Below are 19,525 nucleotides of genomic sequence, written 5' to 3'. Positions count from 1 at the left end.
TCACCCATAGTATCCTAGCAATGGTTAAAATAATAGCTGACTGGTCAAGAAAGTTTTTAGCCCAGAGTTAGTTCTTTGAGCCCTGGGGCTTTGAAATTAGAAGAAGCTGAAGATTAAGTGAAACTAGAAAATGAGCTCTAAAAGTGTGAACAAAAGCTGGTCGAGATAATCACATCTAACTCCCAAAGGACAAAGTTTAAATCCATCACTCAAAAAACTTTCCTTCACTCTTGCTGTGGGGTTTTGTGGTATTAATAGCATCCCTAAGCTCAAAAAAAGTACCGATGTGTTGTGCTGGTCAATGAGCTTCTCCTGGCCTGAAGCAAATCACTCTGATTTAATTGACTGTTACCTTGTCCAGAGAAAAGGGTTAGATGTTTATGATGACAGAGCTTTCTACCTGCACTCAATCAACTGTTTTTTAAAGAACATATATCTTCCCCACCTCCAGTCAAGGGTGAATGAACACATGACAAAGAAATGATAAAGTGCCTAAATCAAAGAGATATTAAAGCCCAAATACCAAGTGTTGCTTGCATGTTAACAGTGATGAATTTGAGGATGCCTGAGGTTCTTCTAAACTCCATTCTGCAAGGCATATGTGCTGGGCGTAGAGTCAGATAGAATGAAAGGTGAAACTTCTGCTACTACACACTAGCTGTGCTAAATTGGACATGTCATTAATTTCTCTGAGTCTTGGTTTTCTTGGCCATAAATTATATAATAATATCTATTCCATAGGGATTCTGTGACTGTTACTTAAACTATCTAAAGTACTTAATCCAGTGTCCTAGGTAAATTAAGTTACTATTGTTCTTGATGCTACATAACCAAATGTGAGTTTTGTTACATTGGAAGTCTATAAGGGGGAGAGGTTTGAGACAAGAAAGATTTTCCTGTCATCTTTAAATCCTGCTTACTGCTTATCCTACCTTTGAGGTCAGTCTAGGCTGCTGCTCCACTTAAGGTGGGCAATGTGATTGGAGTCCAAAACAGGAGAAGAGGTAGGTGGGCAGATTCCTGATAAGGACAAGGCTACCACAAAGAGGAAGAGAAACAGCTAAAGGATTGGACTGGCAATATTAACTTGCAGGGTAAGGTTTCTGGGTATGAAAAACATAGACATTGTGTCAAGAAATAATCATAGCAAGCCCTGGCTAGTGTGGCTCAGTTGGTTGGACTGTTGTCCCACAACCATTCGGTTGTTTCATTCCAGGTCAGAGCACATACCTACATTGTGGGTTTGATCCCTGTTCTGGGTACGTATAGGAGGAAACCAACTGATGCTTCTTTCTCTTTTTTCCTTTTTAAAAGCAATGAAAAAAATATCATCCAGTGAGGGTTAAAAAAAAAGAAAGAATCACAGCAAGTCTCACAATGAAGCTTAGAGTGAAGCTTGGGGCTCTAGAAATACTTGGAAGCAGGGCAGACCTTGGCTGGCAACAGAGGCTAAGAAATGATGAGCCGAGATGAGTAAGCACCATGGATAGCTCCAAGAGAAGACACATCTTCCTCCCTCAAAGGAGGCAACTCAGAATAACTCAAAACTATTTTATGGAGAAGTCAACGCCTCTCTGCCACAAAAGAGCAAGATCCATTAAGGCATATTTTATTGTAAACACCAGAAGAAATCTTTATCTTTTCAATATTTCTATATGTAGGTTAGCAATAGTGTAGTATCTGGGCAGAACTGTTCATAACTTGCTCTATCTTACAGAGGAGATCTACTGGGACATTAACTGATTAGCTCTTTATTCTTGGAGATCCCAAGGAACTAATGTTGTGGACCACTCTGCCTGGTTTCAGGAATTGTAACTGCCTCCCATGGCTAAGGATGAGCAAGTGACCTTCCTAATGAGAGCCACAGGAGACAAAGCTTGTCTCTGGTAGCAAGTGCTGCCTCAGTTTCCTCTCCCTGCCCCCAAAGCTTGGTCTGTGTTGTTGACAGGTAAGTCTCCTCACAGCGGGGAGCAACCTAAGCCAGACATGTTCACTTGGGAGGCCTTCATGGAAGGACTTGGGGGGCGGGCTGCAACAAAGAGCGAGCAATAGACCTGTGCCCCCCAGCTATGTGACATAGCCCAGTCCCCAAGCCCTCTAGGAGAAGCACTTCCTGGCTCTAATCCCCTTAAGCCTAAATACCTGATGGGGAGGGGTGCATCACAAAGAATTCCGGAAAAACCTGAGAAATCTGCTCTGCTAAGAGTGCTTTCATTCATATGTTAAGGGTTTGAGCAGGAAACTAAAAGTTTCTGCAAATTCCCTCTCTGAAAGACACTGACTCAGACTAAGCCGTCAGATTTCTTCGAAATGTTATCTATTGTTTGATCCTTGCCACCCTGTATTCCTGTGTATTACAACCCAATAAAAGCCCCTGAAGGAGGGGGCTCAAGGTCTTTTTCCCCTGAGAAACTGGCCACCACTCATGGCCCTTCCCCTTTGAGAGGTCTGCCACCTCTCCTCTCCAAGCAGATTATGTTGTGTTAACTTTCATCTATGGCAGATGGGGGTACTTGTGGGAAAAGTTGCCCCCACAAACTAACTTGTGATTCTATCAGGAAGGTCCCAACCTCCCTTAACACTTTAAAAATGTTGAGGTTTAGGGTTAGTGGTGGGTCAACTGTAGAGTATTTCAATTATGTGAGGTCATGAGTATGGGAAGGCATCCCAGGTGTATAATTCTAGGACCATACTTATTCCAGTCCATTAGATAGTCTAGCTAAATTGTTGTTAATGGGTGGATATCAATTCTGCTTTATTTTCTGTGTACCTTGGGAAATTCATTTGGTCCATCGTGGTATCTGTTTTCTTATCTGAAATAGAGAGATTGACCTGTAATATCTTAGGGGAAAATAAGAAGTTCCATGACAGAAGATGAAGTAATTTGGAGTATTTGGTTTAGAATGACTAGTTCGGAGACTCCAGAGATACAAAATATACCCCTGAGGAAAAAGACAAAAACTGCAAATGTATATAGAATTGGGACTCAACCAAGCACTTCCAGGACCAGAGGAAAATCAAGCTGTTATTAGTGTAATGTGCTTGGCTGCAAAGTCCTATGGTGTATTAGAACTGGGACAAGAGTGAGTAGCCCCTTGGATCTTCTATTATAGAAGTGGGTAGAAATACAGGCTTTATTTATTTATAAATAAAAAGAAGGAGAGAAACATCAATATGAGAAATACTAATCCATTGCTTCTCACATGTGAACAGACTGGGCATCGAACCCACAACCTAGGTATCTGCTCTCACCAGGGATCTAACCTGCAACCTAGGTATGTTCTCTGACTTAGGGCTACCTATTTATATGTACCAACTGGGGACTGAACCAGCAACTTTTTACTGTATGAGATAATGTTCTGACCAACTGAGCCACACCAGCCAGGGTGAAATACAGGCTTCATATTATGGCTTTAAATTAGCAGTTGTCCTCCAAGTTTCCAGGCTTTTAGATGAAAGAATGTAGAGTTTTATAAGGCCCAAACTATCTGGAGGATAATGCATTAGAATAATGCAGAGAGCTGTGGGCTAAAATGAATCTTCTGGGACACACAAGATTTGAATTACAGGAACTCTTATAACAAAGCAGTGTTTGGCTGATGGGGTTTTATGTCTCTTCGGAAAAGAAAGTCTTATTGTCATTTCCAAATAATAAAATTGGGACTCCTCAGTTGTCATGTTCTCCAAGCACTAGGAATAAGACCTGTATTTTCTGGAGCAGCAATTCTCCAAGTGTGGTCCCTGGACAACGATGAGTCTCTGATGCCACTTTAGGTGTCTATAATATCCTCCCCTTCCAACTATGTATTGGCCTGATTTTTTTCTTGCACATCCCCCAAACTAAAGGATCACAAAAGATTGACAGCAAAAGCAAATATGAGCATCCACTTGCTTATTTTGGGCCAGAGAGTAAAGAGAGCTGCAAAACTATGAAAGAGTGCCATCTTGTTACTAATTTGTTTTGGAAAACGTAGTTATATTCTTTAAAAATATTATTTATTTTCCATATGAATAATTTTATTGCTTCTTAAAATTTAAATAAAAACGTAAATCTCTCTTATAATTTCTAAGATGGCACACATTGATAAATATAACCCAGAAAAACCCTTTGGGCTTCAGTAATTTTTAAGAGTGTAAAGGGATAAAAAATTTTGACAATCCCTATTGTAAAGGCATCAGGCTTCAAGTTTTTCTGAATAGGTAACCAGTGTTTTAATAATGGAGTAAAAATGAGCAAAGGCTCTCTGAGTTTATACAAGATGGGGGCTGCCCTTGGTGCATTCAGATTGTTTATTTGTCTTGATGTAGATTAACCCATTGAACGATGAAGGCTCTGCCTTCAGGGCTCTGAGTCTCTACATCTTAAGCTGGCTTTGAGCTTTGGAGAAAGTCTTGACAGATAATAACAGTGGATATCACACTATTCACCTACATTTTGGCTTCTAAAATAAACCAATAATGAAAGAAAGTGTTCTGAAACCAGGAATGATTGAATAAAATGAAAAGAAGAACAGTATAAATGCAAAGAAAATCTCCCTATTGGTGTGGGTAATATTTCATTTGAAAATATATCTCTAGGTGAGTGGTTGAAGTTTCATCAGTTAGGTATATCAAATGTAAAAGTATCTCTCAGTATATCACTATAATATAGTCTACAGGAAACAGTAAACAATGCTGTCAAAGCTTTATCATTTGAGCAAAAGGATTTATGACTATGGGCAAATCTCAGTAAACTGCAGTAATTAAAATGAAGTACAAACTAAGTGTATGAAAATGAATTTAGAATAGGAATGCTTTCAAGTAAAATATTAAAAATAATATTTTAATGTTTTAGAATATATGTCATATTCCAGCTAATATTAATACATAATGGAATTTTTAAAAAATACATGTGTTACTGGACTTACTTTAATTAAGTCAAAACTTTTGCTTTGTGATTTTGAGAAAGTTAGTCTGTTTTTATATCTATTAAATAAGGAGAATGTGTCAATACTCATCAGCTCTAACATTTATTTATATGAAGCCATAAACAGAGCAGATTTCTTAAGTATATTTTCTTAGCTCAGGTACTGAAACATGTCACCTGCTGTCTTAGAATTCATTTGATTACCCTATAAACTATTTTGTTACAAAGTTCAAAAGCAAAATTCACTGCAACCTTAGATCAATCATGACAAAACAATAAAGTGGTGACATGCGTTCAGTAACATTTTGGAGAAAACCTCAAGACTATCTTCACAGAAAATTATGGCATTTCAAGCAACAGTAGAATTTTTATGCTGACCGATTTTGATTTTTAAATAACATAACTTTCGACCCACTTGATCATTGAGTATTCTTTTCCCTTTATACATGTGGGAGTGGGGTACAGATAAATGTGAGTAGAAGGAATAATTCTTGAGCCAATTAAATTTTTATTTCTCTGGTTGACTAAAATCTGTGTCACTTGATTTAGGAAATTTTAGTTTTCACAACTCCTGGGTTTCATACAATTCTAAATAGCTCTTTCTTAAAGCGTTTGATTCCCTAAGCAGTGGAGTAAAAATCTTATCAAAGACTGTGCTAATTCAAAGTCATCAGTGTATAGCTTGTCTTCCATGCTATTGCATTTTAAGTAACCAATTATCATGTAAAATTCTGGCTGCAGTGGCATTAAAGCTTTGCAGAAGTCATGAACTCTGAATGATTATAAAATCGTGAATCTTCATTAAAGGGCACAGAAAGTTAATTAAAAGCTAATTAAAAGGGATAAGATAATTTTTAAATATCTGATAGTCTCTACTTATTCGGGTCATCTGGAAAGTTGAAAAGTAATCAATGTCAGGAAAATGACACTAAAGTCTTTCTCTTGGGGTAATTTCAGCCTCTTGACTTTGTTTGAGAAGTGATGTGAATTGTTTATATAATGTATAATTCACTCAGATATCAAAAGAAGGAATACTTAGTCGGTAATATATTGCATAGATTCATTAACTTTGGAGTATATGTGCAGGAAATTCTCTAGTACAAATGAAATTTGTACTTATATTATAGTACATTAATACTGTAGTCTACACCAAAACCTATGATTATTATACACAGATTCCAAGTAAACAAGTCCTGGTACTATAGTTAACATTCGAGATAAGTAATTAGTTGACTCCTTTATCCTCTTTACATAAAACAGATTTATTTTCAACAAAAGCAATATAGAATCCAAAAAACAAGGGTAATATTCTCGAAGAAGCCAATCAAAATAAATGAAGAACATAGGATTTATTGTTAGAGAAAAATTAAGAACATATAAACCTACTCTGAAAGATGTCAGAAGTTTAAAAAAAATAGTGCCACTAGTATGAAAAATGCCTCAACATCTACTATAGAACTGGCTTTCATCTATCCACAAAACCAGCCCTGCCAAGGTTCAGAGCCACGGCTGTCTGATGGCCAGTGTGTGTGTGGAATCTGCACAGCTATGAGCCTTTGAGATGCATCAACCATAGGTGGATCCCTGAGGCTGTGCCTTGATTTCCTCTTCTGTCCTGAGTTGCATCTTTACTGTTGTACAATGTTGAATTGTGCCCTGGTGCTCTACAGAGCTTTTTTCCAATTTTCTCCTCCCTTCCCCATTTTGAGGTCTGATTCTTGTCCTACCAGTTTCTATCTGCTGCCCAAATTCTTGTTTCCATAGGCTGTTCATCCAGAAAACACACACTGTTGTACTTCTCTTAAGACAGGTTTACTATTCTCTGACAGGGGGAAGTTCTAATTCATGCTGTTATTTTCAGCTCCTGCCCTTGTCTGTCCACAAAAAGAATTTCTACTGAAGGAAATGATCAAAGACAGTAGAGACAGTGAAATATGCAGACGGTCCCTTTTCCATGTTGCTTCAGCTGCTCACAGATGGTTTCCCTTCCTTCGGCTTTAACTGCCTGTAAACCTGCTGAACTCTTCTTTTCTGTAGACCTTAGGTTCTCTCACTCCAGCTAGGGGCTATGATCAGACACCAAAACTTACTGGTTGCATTAAATAAATCGTCTGTAACTGTGCGTATTTGCTCTAGCACATAAACTTAATTGTCTGTAACGGAGTGTATTTTCAATCATGAATAACAGCTGCACAGCATTTTCTGGCTGAGATACAGGGTTGGGGGGAGGGGAGAAAGGGAAGGAGGGAGAGGAGAGAGAGAGAAAAATGCCTAATAATAACAATAACAAAACATAATAGAACATTAATCCTAAAGGATGGCTCGTGAGATCCTCAATACCCTCCAGATTAGATGATGTATCCTTTGTTCATCTTTTCCATGGTTGTTTTTAGAATGACATATTTATTCTTAGTGCATAAAAGACAGCAGCCTATTGGTAAAAAAACCTCATAAAATATACTCAGTCAAAAATTAACCAAACCAATAGTTCAAGAATGATAATTAAAAGGGTAAATGTGCCGTAGAAGGATTTTCTCTTGGAGGAAGATTAAAGAATGCTGCACTCCACTGAGTCATTTTAGAAACCAAAGTCTGGTTTCAACAGCATTGCCTGTAATTTGGGTAGGTGAGAGAATGAATGAGTTAATGAATGGGGCAAGAGTCAAGAATTTCCACGATTTGCAGGTCCTGCCCCTGGAATTCTGGCTTGGTGACTATGAAATGGTTTAGCAGCTTTCTTTCTGTCAAACTTCCCTACTGGGATCCACTTCGTGGATTCCTTGCAAGTTGAATAACCCGGGTGTTATAATGCAAGCGGTTTTTACTGACAGTGGCTGAGTTTGGTACCAAGTATAATTACCCAAATAGAAACTGAGAACAATTCCCAGTGTTCAGATGTTTAATGTGAGATAGATGAAGCATTTAGATTTTTGATGTTTAACTTTCCTTCATAGGTTTTAGCTGGTATCCCCATAATACACGCTCTGCAGCAAAGACCAAATAAGTGAGTAAAGTGATAAATAACCAATATAAAACCAGAAAAAACAAATAAGCAACAACTAAAAAACCAATTCCTAAATAGTAAATGATGAGAAATACTAAGCGGAAGTTTAGTCAAAATGGTCTATCCTGCCATATCTCCAGAACTGTATCACCAAGAAAACTCATTATTAAAATACCATGTTAACCACCATAGAGGATGGAAAAGGGAAATAGGGAACTAGAATTTTAGATGTGGAATAACATTTTTCATGGAGCCGCTTTGATGGTTCTGTCACTGGGCAAACCAAGAGCAGATGCATTTTGATCAAGAGCTGTGGCTGTCTCTTCCCATTTTCACCAAGAAAACTGTCACCAGGCCGGATTTCTAACACTTTCTCACCTTTCTCACCCACTGCTCTGAAAAAGAACAGGCCTCTCATACAAAGCAGTTGTCTTAGTGATCAACAATCGTTTCCTCTGAAGGTATGTAGGGACTAGAATTCTGCTATGAGAGGTGGCAATCATGGAAATGAATCCTTTCTTCTATAGATTTGATAAGCTTATATTAAATTATATTATGCAAACTTGAGTACAAGAATACTTGTAACCATTTAGTATTTATTATTACAGTTATAGCATACCAAGAACCAAATTCACTGAATCTATCTGCACATCAAACATTATTTGATAAAACTAACAATTAAAGTAACTAAACCTGTATGCCATTTTGAAAACATCTCAAAACCAACACGCACGTACACATACAGGACCAAAGAACATAGAAAATGCATAAAAGCAACTTAAATTATAGTGGTGGAGTCTAGGAAAACTTCACCCTGAAGTGGCACTATTGCCTGCTATAATTAGTACTATTAGTAAAGTTGTTTTGTATACTGATAATCTACTACCGAAATAGTGCTTTACTCAAATATGTTACATAATTTAGTTTCTAGTACAACGGGGAGGTAGAATTCTTGTCTACTTATCCTACATTTAAATTTCAGTGATTGCAAAACCTAACACTGAGATTCTAAAACATATTAAGAACACACTCACCACATGCAGAATTACATGAACATATTTTTATAACAACTTTGTCCTAGAGAACAAAGAACACATTTAATTGTTTCATGAGTTGTGGGGAAGAAAGGAAACTGGGGGTTTATTACTTTGCTTTGGTTTATAAGCCAATGTGGGTAAATCTTATTTGAGAACTTTTCATTCACATTTGACATGACTCCTGGAAGAAAAGACTCTGTAAGTCTTGAGAGGAAATTATGTTCCCTTCCCTAACCTCTGTGATTTGATCATAGCTTGATACATATCTTTGTTTTCTGGCTCTACTGCACTCTCTAATCCAAATAAATTCACATAGCCTGAATTTATGCACCCGTGCCTTCACTAGCCAGCATCATGTTGAAATGACCTCCTCGAAATTGGACAAACTCATGTAAAAACTGCAATAGACTATACAAAAAGGAGGCAGTACAACATTATTACTTAACATGTTACGACGATCTCAATTGCAATCAAAGAAATGACATTAAAAGATAAATAACATACTATTTTTCACCTATTAAATTTCAAAGAGAGATAGCTGCCCCTTTGCTGCCAAGGTGGGGGTGAGTCTGGAGCCCTCTTATGTGGCTGGAAAAGCATTATATTTGTCCTCACAAATACACTGGAATGATAAGTGAAGAGTTGTAATAAATATTCAGAAACATAGATTGGATAATTGCTCTTTTGTAAATTTTTCTAAGAAACCAAAGGAGAAGAAAAAAAATCTTAGTTATAAAGATGTCTACTTCCAATATTATTTTTGAGACAGAAAGAAATTTAAATGTAAATAATAGTAGAAATATTAATTAAATTATAGTAGAGCTACCTGATAGAATATTGTTGCAATTTCCCCCAAAAAGATAATTGTGAGGGTTGGTTAAGCAAAAAAAATACTTTTGATAAGTAAGTTAAAAGGTTAAAACACATAAATTCTATATGATTATCACTGTATAAAATATGTATATATTGGAAAACATGCTTGCAAGACATATAACACAGATAATAGGTTTGTTAGGATGGTAGGATTATATGTATTTTTCAAACATTCTATATTTTCATAGTCATTTTATAACAGTAATTAATTTTATAATTGGAATTCATGTTTTAACTCCCAGTTCAAATAGCCTCCCTTCCATGAAAACTTTCACAACGCTTTATTTACATCTTGGGTTCAGACCTTTAGTATATTCTTGCATTATAGTGAACAGTTTACTTGCAATAAATTTACCTGTCCATTGATTTGGTGCTAGATTTTGGAAATAAGCATTGAGTTTGTGAATGGATCTTGGGTGTTGTTAATCGTAAGTATTGTGACTACAATTGGAGCTGTTTTCCTGTTCTGCTTAGCAGAGATGATAATTTCCAAGTTTATCACCTACAGAGTCATGAAGCCTCCTTCTCCAATGACTTACTATGACCCAATATTTTCATGTGTACTTGCCATGGTACCTGTATTTTTATATTCTCCATTCACAATAATCATTAATTTAACCACTTGGTAGGCCATTTTATTTTTATTGACAGCAGGGAAATTATTCACTGCTGTTACTTAAATAAATTTAACTTTTAATACAGTATTATCCTAAATCTTTGCTGTTAGAGATGGGGTCACTGCCAAGGGGAAGTACTACTTTTTCCTAGAGTTTGAAATGGAGGCAATCCCACCCCTCAACCCATGCAATCTTCATGGCCTCAAGAAACGATGAAAGAAGAACAAAAGGGAATGGGCCTTATTCAAGTCCATGTTTTCCCAAGTACGCACTGAGTGATCCAATTTGCTTGAACCTTAGTCCAGTGTGGCTAGTGAGTTTTTATTCCAGCATCTTCAGATTAAAAAAGAATTATATACAATGACCAAGTAAGATTTATCCTGGGTATGCAAAGCTGGATCAACATTAGAAAATTAATTAATGTAATCCTCATCAACAACTTAAGACAGAAAAATAACATGATCAGATCAATATATGCAGAAAAAGCATTTGATAAAATCCAATACTCATTCATGATAAAATTCCTGAGAACACTAGGAATAGAGAACAGCACCTTCAACTTGATAAAAAATATCTACAACCCCCACCCCACCCCAAGCTAACGTCACACTTAATCGTGAGAAACCTCGAGGTTTCAAACTGAGCTCAGGTACAAGGCTGGGGTGTCCCCTCTCTCCACCCCTCTGCAACATGGTGCTGGGAGTTACAGCTAATGCAATAAGACAAGTAAAGAAAATAAAAAGGATACATACTTGAAAGGAAAAAATAAAACTCGGTTCATAGGTGATGCGATCATCTATACATAAAATGTAAAAGAACTGACAAAAAACCCCAGAAAACCTCCTAGACCTAATGAGTGATTATAGTAAGGTTGTAGGATTTGAATTTAATATATGAAAGTCAACTGCTTTCCTATACACCAGCAATGAAAAAGTGGAGTTTAAAATTAAGAAAATATTACTATATGTACAATAGTACCACAAAATGAAATGCCTACAAATAAATTTAACAAAATAGGTATAAGATCTATATGAGGAAAGCTAGGATACTCTGATGAATAAAGTCAAAGAAGAACTAAATAAATGGAGATATACTCTATGTTTATGGGTAGGGAGACTTAATATTGTCAAGATATCAGTTCTCCCAAACTTAATCTATAGATTCAATGCAATTCCAATCAAACCTTCAAGCAAGTTATTCTGTGGGTATCAACAAAATGATTTAAAAGTTATATGGAGTGGCAAAAAACCCAGAATAGCCAACACAATACTTAAGGGAAGAATAAAGTTGGAGGAATATTTGTTTTGAGACTTATTATAAAGCTGTAATAATCAAGACAGCATGGTGTTAGTGAAAGAACAGACAAATACACCAATGGATCAGAAAGGAGATTCCAGAAGTAAACTCTCATAAATATAGTCAACTGACTTTTGACAAAGGAGCAAATGCAATACAGTGGAAGAAAGACAGTCTTTTCAACAACTGGCGCTTGAACAACTGGACATCCATATGCAAAAAATACGAATCTAGATATAGATTCCGTTCATCCTGTCCTCAAATTAACTCAAAATGGATCACAGGCCTAAATGTCAAATGTAAAACTATAAAATTCCTAGAAGATAAATATGACCTTGGGTATGGTGAGAACTTTTTAGATAGAGCACCAAAGAATGCTACAAGAAAGAAATAATTGATAAGCTGGACTTCATGAAAATAAAAAAATTTCATTCTGCAAATGACACTGTCAGGGGACTGAGAAGACAAGCCATGGACTACGAGGACATATTCGCAAAAGGTACATCTGATAGAGAACGTTATATAAAGTACACAAAGAAATCACAAAGCTAAGAAATAAGAACACTCTGATTTTTAAAAATGGGCCAAAGACCTTAGCAGACGTCTCGCTGAAGAAGACATGCAGACAGCACGTAAGCACATAAAAGATGCTCCACATCATATGTCGTCAGGGAAACACAAGTACCAATGACCGTGAGATGCCCCACCAGACACCTATCAGAACGGCCAAATCTGGAGTGACACCAAATGCTGGTGAGGATGTGGAACAACAGGAACTTGCATTAACTGCTAATGAAAATGCAAAATGGCACAGCTGCTTTGAAAGGCAGTTGGGCAGTTTCTTATAAAAACTACACATCCTTTGATCATAAGGTCCAGCAATTGTGCTCTTTGATATTTACTACCCAAAGGGTAGAAGAGTTGTATCCATACAAAAACCTGTGTATATATGTTTATAGCAACTTTATTCATTATTGTGAAAACTTGGAGACAACCAAGATATCCTTCGGTAGATGAATGGATCAATAAACTGTGAGAGATCCAGACAACAGAATGTTATTCAGCACTAAAATGAAATAAGCTATCAAGCAATCAAAAGACATAGAGGAACCTTTACTGAATATTACTAAGTGAAGGATGCCAAACTGAAAAGGGTACATGTTTATGATTCCAACTATACAACATTCTGGAAAAAGACAAAACTATGGATAGAGTAAAAAAATCATTGGTTGCCTGGAGTTGAGGTAGGGGGAGGAACAAACACATGAAACTCAGAGGATTTGTAGGTCAGTGAAACTACTCTGTGTGACACTATAATACTGTACATTGGTTCAAACACACAGAATGTAAAACAGGGGTCCCCTGTTGTACTGGGCTGCACAGCAGGAGGTGAGCGGCCGGGGAACAAAGCTTCACTCCCATTACTGCCTGAGCTCCATCTTCTGTCCCTGCCCACTTCCAGGTCCCTGGAAAAACTGTCTTCTATAGAACTGGTCCCCAGTGCCAAAAAGGTTGGGGACGGCTGCTGTACAACACCAAGAGAGAACACTAATGTACTCTGTGGACTTCGGGTGATTACGATGTGTCAGTGTAAGCTCATCAATGACAACAAATGTGACATTCTGGTAGAGGATCTTGGTAATGTGGCAGGCTGGGTGTGTCAGGGGTGGGGAACATATGGGGAATCTCTGTACCTTCCCCCAACTTTGTTGTGAGCCTAAAACGCCACTAAAAAAAGTCAATTTTTTAAAAAGCAAAAGAACACTCACAAAACTTGACTAACATTCTTTGAACTAGAACCTGAACTGTCAAGCTGAGGTTCAGGCCGTCAGAGGAGGAAGCGCTAGGTTCTGCCGTCTCCAGGACTGGTTGCTGTGAAGTTCTGAAGGCGCGGTGCTATTGGCAGGCAGACAAACCCACTGGGATTCACGTTATTTTTTCATCTAATTTCTTAATCACATGTGTTGGTTTGTACTTTGGAAACCACCCAGTTGGTATCATTCTGCAGTAGATTTGAAGGCTTTCTTTAAAATATAATTAGTGGGCCAAATCAAGTAGGCAAGTAAGAAAAATGTTTTTCCATTGCATAATTATTAAAAGTTCGGATTAAATGTTAGGAGTCGATAATACACAATTGAAATCTATATAAACATTCAGAAAGGAATGCTTTTGAAAGACTTAAAAGGAGTAGGAGATGAAAGTAAAAAAACCATAAAAATAAACTAAACAATAAGAAAAAAATTTTAGACTTAAGATCTAATAAATTTTACATTATATTTCCCAGAAAATAATGTATGTTTTGAACGTCATTATTTCTATTAACAAGATTTAGGCTACTTTTCTAGAAAAGGTAGTGATAAAATTGCTTACCACTTGGAAACTGTGTTAGCAGGTTTAGGTTTAGGAAAAAACACTGAGCAATTTTATTTGGGCCCTTAAATGTGAATACCATTTAGTGCTCCAGGTCTCTTTCTCACCCATTCCTGTGAATCTGTGAACCCCTATGATGACCAGGAGGGCCTTCAGGTGCCACCTTTTCTACCTGTATTGCCATTCACTCACTCATTCTCTCATTACAGACATTCACTGAGCATCTGGTATTGTTAGATATGGTTGTAGGTGCTAGGATTACAAAGACAAACCGGAGTAAACACACAGACATTAAATGTTACAATGAACACGAAAGAGTAATATGACAGTGTGACTAAGGTCTTGTTTAGACTGGATAGTTGGAAAAGGCATCTTGGAGGAGATGACGTGTAAGTGGAGATGTGACTGACAAGTAACTCGATGCGAGAGGCTTTGGTGGAACAGAATTCCAAGCAGAAGGAACACCATCGTAGTGCTGAAGGTGAGAATGAACTGGGGGTGTTCAAGGAAGAGAATAAAGTCATGTGTGGCTGCAGCATAGGACCCAGTGGAAGATGGGTGGGATGTAAATTCGATGAGGAAGACAGGGGTCATTGCCATATAGGGTTCTGTTCACAGTGGAAAATATTCAGAAATTATTCTAAGAGTCGTGCGCAGACTCTGAAGGGCTTTAAGCAGGGCTCTCATCCACTCACCACAATCTGATTTATCCAGAAAATCACTGCCTCTGATGGAGACGAGATGGAAGTAAGAAGAGCAGCTGGGAGGCTATGGCCTTAGCCCAGGTAGGAGATGATGGCGTGCTTGACTTGGGCTGCTGAGGCCTGCGCAGGTGAGAAAGGCGGGGGTGAGTTTGTTGTATGTTTTAAAGACAGGTTCAGTGGGCTTTGCAGGTTGGTTTGATGGGGTGAGGGGAGGAAGGAAGAGAGAAATCAAGGCTGATCATGTTGAATAGATTTCTGAAAAAAATCAGTAAAAATATTCCCAATTTTCCAAAGCTAATGTGAAATGGGGAGCTGCACCTGGTGAAATGCTAATGAAGTGATATCTGAATTGCATTAGGCGCTTCTTGTAGACATTAATGCCCCAGGAGGTCAGTCTGTCCTGTGCTTCGGAGGACCCCCAGACATGCCTGCGAGCACTGCAGCCAGCTGCATAGGCCACTGGGGTACTAGTCACTTCTCCAGCGCAGTCACCGTGCCCAGGGCAGCTCTGGAGCACAGCTCAAAGTTTCACTGTGGGAGAGCCGCAGTTGTTTTGTTTGTAAAGTAAGAAGTTTTAAATTAGTTGTTTTCTTTGTTTGCTTCCAATTTTAAGATTCTGTGTTTTAAAACCCCACTGGGTCTATTCTAGGAATCTTGAGGGTTTAAGCCATACGCAATAAGTAAATTACAGTAATAAACATACCTCAGGTGTTTTTTATTGTTTTAGTTCTAAACTTAATTACGGATTTAAAAAAATGTGTTTGTTTTAGTCTAGTATTTATAGTTCTTCTGAAGCTATAGCAAGTAAAGTCCTTTTTGCTTGAATATAAAGTTTACCCTTTACACCTGGGACAATTATTTTCTTTAGAGGCACATAAACCCTAGGTGGAATGTTTCCCTTTATCCTAATAAGCCCCTTTCCACTGCAATATCACCTTCCCGAGTGGAAAATACGTACTATCTAAACAGGCACACATGTGATCGATACTTGCCACTACGAGGCCTATGCTGTGGCTCACACATTGCAGTATGGTAAGTGATTTTAACTGTGAACTCAGTTAATCATCACCACAACAAGTGGGTGGTGTATTTGTCCCATTTCACCAATGAGATAACTGAACCTGAGCATGTGGCGGAGCTGGGAATTGAGGGCGGTTCTGCTGGAACACTTGGCCTGGGCCAGCAGAACCACCCTGAACTCCCAGCGGTGGACGCCCCAGCAGTTCCCAGCATCACCTGCTATTGCAGCCACGACTTGCACCCTTTATGCTATTTGAGGGTGCGCTCTTTCTAAATTTTCCAAATTACTCACAACTCTGCCTCACTAATATATTCTATCGAAGCTGGGTACATCTCCCTAAACAAATATTAATACAATTTCAGCACATGCAAAACCCCAGGGACAATTTGAGCCTCTAGGCCGGTTAGGAGAAAGGTTTCCACTCCACCCCTGGCCTTTGTGAAAGGTTTGTTTCTTTCCCTAGTTACCTTTCCTTCCCTCTCTTTCCAAGCTTATCCAACATTCAGCAGAAGTCCACAGGGCACAGAGTTCAGAATGTATTATCTGGTTATTAGTTTTTAATTTTCTTTGGAAAGTCGGAGAGGCTCCTGCAGGCTCTGGGTTACATGAGAGCTTGTTATCCTTCCTGCCGCTGGCGCTCTGGCCAAGGCCAGCTCCTGGCAAGGACGCTTCCTTTTGTGTCTAGGCCACATTACCAGGTGCTTTGCCCTGTTGGTTGGCAGGGCATGAGGTGGTCAGGAGCAAAAAACCCCCCAAAACCCAGAAAACAGAAAACCCCAGAAAAACATTTATCCTGAGGTCTCCAGATGACTGAATTCACAGAATTTTCTAAGTATCAGCATTACATATTTTCTTTATAACTGAATGGAGGGGAAAATATATTTTAAACCAAAACATATTAACCTTTGCTGCTTTCTAAGACGGTAGAGGGGAAGTAGTGGTACTGTTTATAATACTCTGGAAGTCAATCTCTCTCTCTCTAATTCTCCCCTTCTCTCTCCTTGTACCTCCCAGACACAGACAAGGGAAGGAGAAGTGAGAAACAGGGCACATCAATGACCTTTGCGTGTGTAATAGTGGGCGGGCTGGAGTGAGCTGGAGCCGGAGTCAGATGCTGGAGGGTGTCTCTGCATTCTGCGTGAAGCAGTAAGATGATCCCAGTCCCTTCTGGTTTGGTCCAGAAGAGAGAGCTATGCTGTGTGGACAGGCTGAGCCGAGTTGGCAGAATGGGTATTTGACCAGAATGTCTACAGTGTAACTTTCCATTTCTCTGGTGATGTGCACCCCACTTCCATCTTCTCACACTTTTAGTGACATCTTACTCTGTGCTTTAAGTTTTATTATATTTAGTATGATTTGATTTGTTCTTTTGTGGTAATCCAGAAAAAAAAGGAATATTATATTCAAGTAAGACACAGTACAAAGCCAGGACACTATGTGTAGGATGGTGAGGAAATTCACAAACTTAACAAATTCAGAAGATCTGGGAGTACAAAAACAGAGGTGACTCTTTAAACAATGGAAGCATGTAAGCTATCCTTTCTTCCACCAGAACTCCTGACGTGAGGGGGAAGAATGGGAAGGCTTCACTAAACAGGACTGAACCAACTGCTTTGAATCTCAGTGGACATGGTGCCTCAGATGTTGTCCGAGGGCCATTAACCAATGCAACTGCTATTTTAAATCTATAATGCAGATTTCACTGTTTTTCTCCCATACTTGTTGTGAAAGCAGAATAATAGCCCCCTGAAGATGCCCACATCCTAATCTCTAAAAGCTTTGAATATGTTGGGTAAAGTGGCTGAGGAGATTTATGGTTTCAGGTGGAATTAAGGTTGCTAATCAGGCTGGATTATCTGGGTGGACCCAAAGAAATCTCAAAGGTCCTTAAAAGTGAAAGAGGGAGGCAGAAGCAAGTCGTGAGATGGAAGACAAGGATGAGGCCATCTTTGAAACATACAATCTGCAGCACTCATATGAGTGAAATCTCGGCCCTCTGTGCCCGAAATAATTTCTGCAAGATCATAGTGTATTTCCTGTGTGTATTTACCACCTGATATATGCAGTTTTATTTTTCTTCTCTTATTAACAGTCTCTTTTTCTGAGTGCCACCATGTGTCTTCTGGATAATGGAAGGTTTGCTGGTATTCTCACCCCACTATCACTTTTGAAAAGCCAGCTGCATGTGTAAGGCAGTACAGGAGAGAAATGGCAGCTTTCTGTCTTACACTGCTAAGAAATGCCCAAGTGGGACACAAGTTCTTAAAGCAGCTCCTATGTCCCGTATACAAATGGATACAGCAAGTCAAGACCTAACTGAATTGTAAAGTGTGTATATATATATATATATATATATATATATATGTATATATATAGTGTGTGTACATGTGTGTGTGTATATAAAGTATGTGTGTGTGTGTATATATATATATACTTTAGCATTCAGTAAGATCTATGTATACATATATATAGGTTTATAGTATATATATGTCTATATATTAGGTATATATATATTAGGTTTAGACTCAGAATTTAAAAATTAAGATTTAGATAGCCTTTGGAAATTTTAAGTGCTCAAGGTACATGATCCCATATACACGTAGTCTTAGGTGATTGACAATCTCAAGGATTAGGGTCTCTTCTGCCTTCTTTGCTATATATCTTTACTGTGTATTTCCTATCTAGAAGGTTAAGCTTGGTTAAATAAGAGATAAAATAGTTAAAATGACAGATGTTAAATTTTTATATCCTGTGCTTTTTTATATCAATTAGAGTAGCTGCGATGTGGAGCTCTCACTTTATAATCCCCCCCCCCCCTTTTTGTACTTTTTCCTTTCAAACAGAGCCCACAAAATTTTGGCCCTCATCCCAAATGGCTTCAGCCTCCTGACTGCAGGAGATGACTAATGAATGGGTCTCCTTGCCCGTAGTCACTGCTTGCTGTCCAATAGAAATTTTTGCAATTATGAAAGTGCTCTGCACCTGAGCTGCTCAATGCGGTAGCCACTAACTACATGCCTGGTTAGGCATTGGAAATCCAGCTAGTGTGACTGAGCAACTGAACTTTTCATTTCATTTCATTTAAAGCTAAATAACCACATGTGATCAGTAGCTACCATACTGGACAGTAAGACTCTAAATGATGGGATCCTTGTCTGATTCCCAGGCCTTCAGATACTGAAGGCTCCCTCAGAGCCACGGAAGGAGATTTGAAGTAGTCAGAGCCCCAATATGATTTGGGAGCATGTAAGACTTTTATATATGGTTATAATTCTACTTGTGGCACTGAATTTAAAGACATCAGTTTCACTGGATTCTGGCTTTATCCCTGAATAGTTTTATTTTATAAGGTTAGCTTGATTCACCAAAGACATAGCTATGCCAATTATCTTGTGGTCGTAAATCTCATGGCTGCTTTTAATAGAAATAGCACCCTGATTCTGCTCATAAGGCCCCCCAAACCTCACTTTGATATTGGCAAAGTCTGCCTAAGGCCTGTATCACCTTTCTCCCAAATTTTCCAAAATGATGGATAGCTCAGCAGAGTCTGAAGGAAGAGTTCTTCAAGGCTTAAAGCTCAGACAAATTTTTATTTTGGGTCAGTCATAACTACCAATAAGTCAGATATTGAAACAATAATGCTGTATAACAAATCATCCCCAAAACTCAGTGGCTTACGACACAAACAAGTATAGGT

This window comes from Artibeus jamaicensis, unplaced genomic scaffold (assembly GCF_021234435.1).
Source record: "Artibeus jamaicensis isolate MK-2021 breed Jamaican fruit bat unplaced genomic scaffold, CSHL_Jam_final contig_391, whole genome shotgun sequence".
NCBI classification, from domain to species: Eukaryota; Metazoa; Chordata; class Mammalia; order Chiroptera; family Phyllostomidae; genus Artibeus; species Artibeus jamaicensis.
This window is presented reverse-complemented; position numbering follows the sequence as displayed.